Source organism: Glycine max, chromosome 4, assembly GCF_000004515.6.
Source record: "Glycine max cultivar Williams 82 chromosome 4, Glycine_max_v4.0, whole genome shotgun sequence".
Taxonomy (NCBI): Eukaryota; Viridiplantae; Streptophyta; class Magnoliopsida; order Fabales; family Fabaceae; genus Glycine; species Glycine max.
The window spans coordinates 2,426,164-2,431,612 of record NC_016091.4 but is presented as its reverse complement, the minus strand read 5'-3'; the positions used below and the strand labels follow the sequence as shown (position 1 = coordinate 2,431,612).

The 5,449-nt window shown below is 31.6% G+C and overlaps 1 long non-coding RNA gene across 3 annotated transcripts; it reads right to left on the bottom strand.

The window, feature by feature from the left end:
* Positions 1-369: 369 nt before the first annotated feature.
* LOC100793218 (abscisic acid 8'-hydroxylase 1-like) lies at positions 370-4,388 on the bottom strand. Of its 3 annotated transcripts, none has more exons than XR_005891076.1 (10): positions 4,119-4,388; positions 3,075-3,402; positions 2,267-2,416; positions 2,006-2,183; positions 1,834-1,913; positions 1,641-1,727; positions 1,316-1,394; positions 1,121-1,227; positions 859-977; positions 370-773 (listed from the first exon to the last, which is right to left on the bottom strand). It is a non-coding gene; the product is annotated as an abscisic acid 8'-hydroxylase 1-like (long non-coding RNA). The 3 variants fall into 3 exon arrangements; XR_005891075.1 differs by having other exon boundaries at positions 370-743; XR_005891074.1 differs by having other exon boundaries at positions 370-730; positions 4,119-4,387.
* Between the last annotated feature and the right edge of the window lie 1,061 nt (positions 4,389-5,449).

Below are 5,449 nucleotides of genomic sequence, written 5' to 3'. Positions count from 1 at the left end.
AATAGAATAGCTTTTGTTTTAATGACTACTCACATTTTATATTTGACCAAGGGAAATTGATCGAAATAGGCATCATTGTCGTTTGCTCAGTGATCATAAGTGCAGCGTCCGTCTATAAATGGTTCTACTCCTTTGGATTGCTCTGGCAACTGGCTGTCAAATTGAGGGAGACACCTTGTTTAATTTTTCCTCAGCACCTCAACTTGAAGGGAAAAGTAATAAAGAAAGGAAAATGGCCAAAACAGAAGAAGAAGAAAAAAAGTAGTCTTCAAAGCTTCGATTTTTCAACCATATTATATATTACTAAAGAGGGATTGTAATTTTTAATTTTTTAATTCAACTACACTACTTTAGGATTAGAAGAAGAAATTTAGACCCGAATCACCACTAATACCTTAACTTTTCCACTTAACGTCTTTACAATGACAGGGTAAAAATATTAATACATGCGAAATATGCTTATAATAGATAACTAGTAATTGCAATATCTTAGGACATGTGAGTTAAATACTTGCCACTCAAAACAAAAACAAAAAATAGCCAACCCTGAATCTACGGGTAAAACCTTCAAGCCCTCATTCCAATTGCTGGGAAATGTAAATCTTTATCTTGTCACATGGTTTTGTTTTTGGCATCCTTCTTAGATATCAAACGTACAGGATAACCACTCTTAAGTTTTGTAAAAAGCGCTCGTTTCTGAATACTTGAGTCAGAATCAATCACCTTCCACCTGAATATAAGCACTACAACTATTTAATTACTTTAGTTGTATGCTACAACCATACGCTTAAAATCAGCATTTTACCAAAATAAAATTAATTAATGAGTCTGATCAATGATAGAAAATAAAGTACTCACTTGTAATTGGTGATGAAGCGGTGGAGAAACACCAACATCATGGCTTTAGCCATGTTCTTCCCTAGGCACGTCCTTCCTCCCATCCCAAAAGCTAAGAAGCTGTATGGTTTTGACTCTGCCTGTAATTTTTCCAACATTTTTATCTTGTAATTTGTGAATGTTAAAGTCCCATTATAATGTTGCAAGATGTATCATTTGGGGTTAAAAGAAAGGGAAGGAAAATGAAAAAAGAGTAATTAAAGGGTCCTAAGGGTAGGCTTACTGGAAATCTTGAAGGATTGAACACATCCGGATCCTTGTGCACAGTTGGATCATGGTGTATCGATCTAGCATCGATGTTAATGTTCCACCCTTTCTTGATTTTAAATCCTATATCAGTATTATATTACGAATTATTTTTCCTTTCAATTTATACAAAGTACATAGGCATGCATAGGAAATTTATGTATATAGGAACCTTCAATCACACAGTCCTCGAGTGCTACTCTGGGCAACCACTGTACCACAGATGCCTTCCTCAACGCTTCTTTTACAACCTGTTTGTAAGTGTGAAGACCCAATTTTATTCAGACAAATAAATATAAAAGTATAAAAAACATTAAGAATTAAAAGGGAAAGAAAAGAATTTGTCATGAGCAATTAATTAATCATCAGAAACCACAATTAATTTAAGAGAAGCAACTCATGCAATGCACAATTTCATCACTAGTAAATTTAATGAAGCAGCCAACAGCACATTGCTTGAACTAATAGTGTAAAAGTGTACAACTAATAACACACACCTTAGAAGCATATGGCATCTCATTAAGGGCCTCTAGTGTAAGATACGAATTTCTTGAGCCATTCTTCTCAATCTTAAGTTGCTCCTTCTGTTTAGTTAACGAATTACAACATTTTATTAACTACCAAGGAAGAAAGTGTTGAAAGAATAATATATAATTTAAAGACAAAACCGAATTGAAAGGATTCACTGACCATAAGAGTATTAAAAACTTGTCGATTCTCATCCACAAATTTGATCATCCATGTCATTGCATTTGCAATCGTGTCCTGTCCTGCAATTTCGAACTTTATATAGCAAAATCCGGTGCACATAATATATTAGGGGGGGGGGGGGGGTGTTCAATAGTTCTAATATAAACGTTACCTGCAATTATCATAGTTAAGATATTATCTTTGATCTCTCTGTCTGTTAGGCCTGGGACTCCATCCTCGTTTAATTTATTATCTAAAAGTTGTTGAAGAAAATCTACATGGTGAGTTGCAATTCCACTTCTTCTTTCACTTATATTCTTCTCCAATATGTTCATTATTCTTTTTCGAGCCTGCATTTTTCACTTGAAAGCTTAAACTAACATTTCAAAGTTTGTTTCAGCTAACACTGAAATGATTTGTATATAATAATTACCTGAAGGCCTTTGTAGAATCTGGTCCAGGGTAACCTCACGGGTAATGCTAGCATTGCTTCACACAAACGAGCAACCTCATTATGCATCGTCACTAATTCTTGGCCACTCTCGATGCTTATTAGCATCTTGCACATCGCCTTACAGGCCAGCTGCATTACCAAAGTTATCCGTGTGTGTTAATTTGAATTAAGTTAATAGTGATTTGTTTAAAAAATTAATCAGAACTAATTATATTAGAAAACTTTTTTACCCTTGTAAAAAAATATTTTTATTCAACTAACTAGATTATAATCCTTAACTTTTTATGTAAAGATATCATTCTATCTCGTCTTTAAATATTTTTTCGTGAAAGTAGAAAATCAATTCAAAAGTTTTTCCCCATAATGGGATCACTAATACATAGGACGTCACTAATGCATAGATAGGGCATGACTCTTCTAAGGTAAATAATTCATTTAGAGAATAAGTAAGAAAGCTTAAAAAAAATTATGCATGGTTAATAATATGTGCATATACATGTATATGATAAATCATGAATATATTAAATATTAATTTTATAATAAAAAATTGAAATGCTTCATTTCTCTTCTATATAACTCTTAATATACTTAATTCATACTCAATTTTTAAGAAAAACGTATGGATCTTTTAGTTTAACCAAATGTTTTTATTTGAATCTTGAACATAACAGTTGCTTAAAATATTTAAAAATAAGTTTTGTTGTTGATAATGATGTTATCCGGGTGAAAGATACTTGTGTTTTTGAAGATAATTTTATTTTATTTTAATTAATTCATATATGTATACCTTGAGTGTTTCATCTTGTATGACGACAACAGATCCACAGGTCCAGGTACGTGTAGCTTGAAGAACGAGTGAATCAAAGAGTTGAACGAAGGAAGACAAAGAATCTGTTGAGAACAAACTGAAGAGACGGGCGCGTATGAGTTTGTGATGCTGTTGTGCTGCACAGAGCAAGCTGTCGCGCCCAAGCAGCTCTGCGATTGATTTTATGTAGCTCTTTGAGAATTTCCCTCCCTCGTTCTCCTTGTTTACAATCACTTTTGCTGACTCCCTGCTCGATATAAAAACGTGCGTCTCCCCAAACAACTTCGCCTTGAAGCATTTTCCATACCTGCGTATTGTATTAGCAACTAAATTACTGATCCATGTTAATTATTTAAACAAGACTTTAATTTTAATTAATTAGAAATTATTTTATACAATTTTTAAAATAATTATTATAAAACTAATAACATTATGATGCATATATGAGAATCTAGATAATTAATTCCTGTTAAAAATATTAGTAGATAATTGCGTAAAATTGTTTTTATTGTCAATATATTTTAATTAAACTAAATAAAAATAAATAGACAAAGAGTACATTAAAATCTTTAGAAAGCAATACATATAAAGAAAAAGTGCATGGCTGCGTGCATGATATATATATATATAGATCATCATCTAGCTAGCTAGTTCAGTAAACGGACATATTCCTTCTTCTCCACTTAATTTGAATATCAATTTTTTTTTCTTTCACTTTCAACATTACTGCAGGCCTAAGGGCACATTATGATAATCAGATTATCATTTCTAGAGTATAATACGGATGTACTCACAAATCATATGATATTATCTAGCTATATATATAACTTGTAAGTAAACTCTAGCTGGTTACAACTTCATAAAGCATAAGTGCATGCAGTAGTATAACTTTGTTTACTTTATTATGTACAATAGGCATTAGGTGCAGCCACATATGAAGGACAAAACCAAGAAGAGATCAGTGAGACAAAAAGAGAAGAGGTTTCAATATGTTTAATTAGAATATTGGGATTCATTTGTTACCGGAGGCGGCGAGCATGGACAAACTCATAGACTCCTTTGCTGCTGTTGATGGCAGCCATGAACTGAAGTGTCTCTCCTACGAAGGGCAATCCTCGATTTCCCGGAGGAATGCCGATAGAGGACTTGTTTTTGCACCAAAGTGCCCAACATACTAATAAGAACAACAACAAGAGACCAACATAGCAACAAATTATGTAATAAGGATGCTCCTTTACCAAGTGGGAAAGCATTTTGCTCTCCTTCTATATCTTGCTGAATAAATTAACAATACTGCTAGTGCTAAGATATATTGGTAATAACCTCAATAGTCACGTGTACGTACGGTTAAGAAAGTCATGATATGGCCGACATGTACTAGAGTATATTTTGAAACGTTGAGGCTTCTTCCACTTTGAAACTGAAGTGGGACAATGCGTAAGCCATTCTTCTTCTTCTTAAGATTACCGAGGATATTTCTTAACTTGTCTAATCATGCTACATTATCATATATTCCGCCGCCAATCACTAGTGCTCATATATAATGTTAACGATATACTATCAAATTAACTTGTGCTCATTAGTGATGCCATTGTTGATGGGCTTGCTAGCAACTAGTCTAGAATCATCACCAACTTTATTTTTATTCTTGGCAGACACCATCACCTTGGTCTTCTTTATAAAATTATATTTAAGTTAACGGCCGGTGTTGTTCATGCTTTTGCCAATTGCCACGATCTTTGTCCTCTGTTCTAATCAGGGCCGTGCCTATATATTAATTTTTTGGCCTTAGACATATTTTGTAGGTAAGTTTTGTCTATTTTCATTTTATTCTTTCACTTTTTTTGAAAAAATTGTTAATTAAAATTTAATATTGAAGAAATATTTTTACTAGTAATTTATTCTACTATATCTTACAATATAAATGATCTCAAATTGAATCTAGAAAAAAAATTTGATTTTGAATATTTTTTTATAATGACATCAAATTGTAATTGTAAGTACTATTACTTATATTTTATAAAAATTATATGCATATAAAAATGATTAACTTTTTAATATACTTCAATATTTTTAATAAGATATTAATTTTTATGTTAATATTTCTATTAATATCTTTAATTTAGGAAAAAAAGTTAAGACCAATAATATCAAATTAATATTCACTAAAACTTAAATTTAGTTCAAGATAAATATAATATTTTTTTCAATTCACTTTCTTTTACCATTTTCAATTATTATGACTCAAATAAAAGGTACAAAGCAATTTTATATTTTACAAGTGTAATCTCGCCACTCTCATTTTCATCAAAATATACATAATTTTTTTTATAAAATTTAATCACTATATTCAT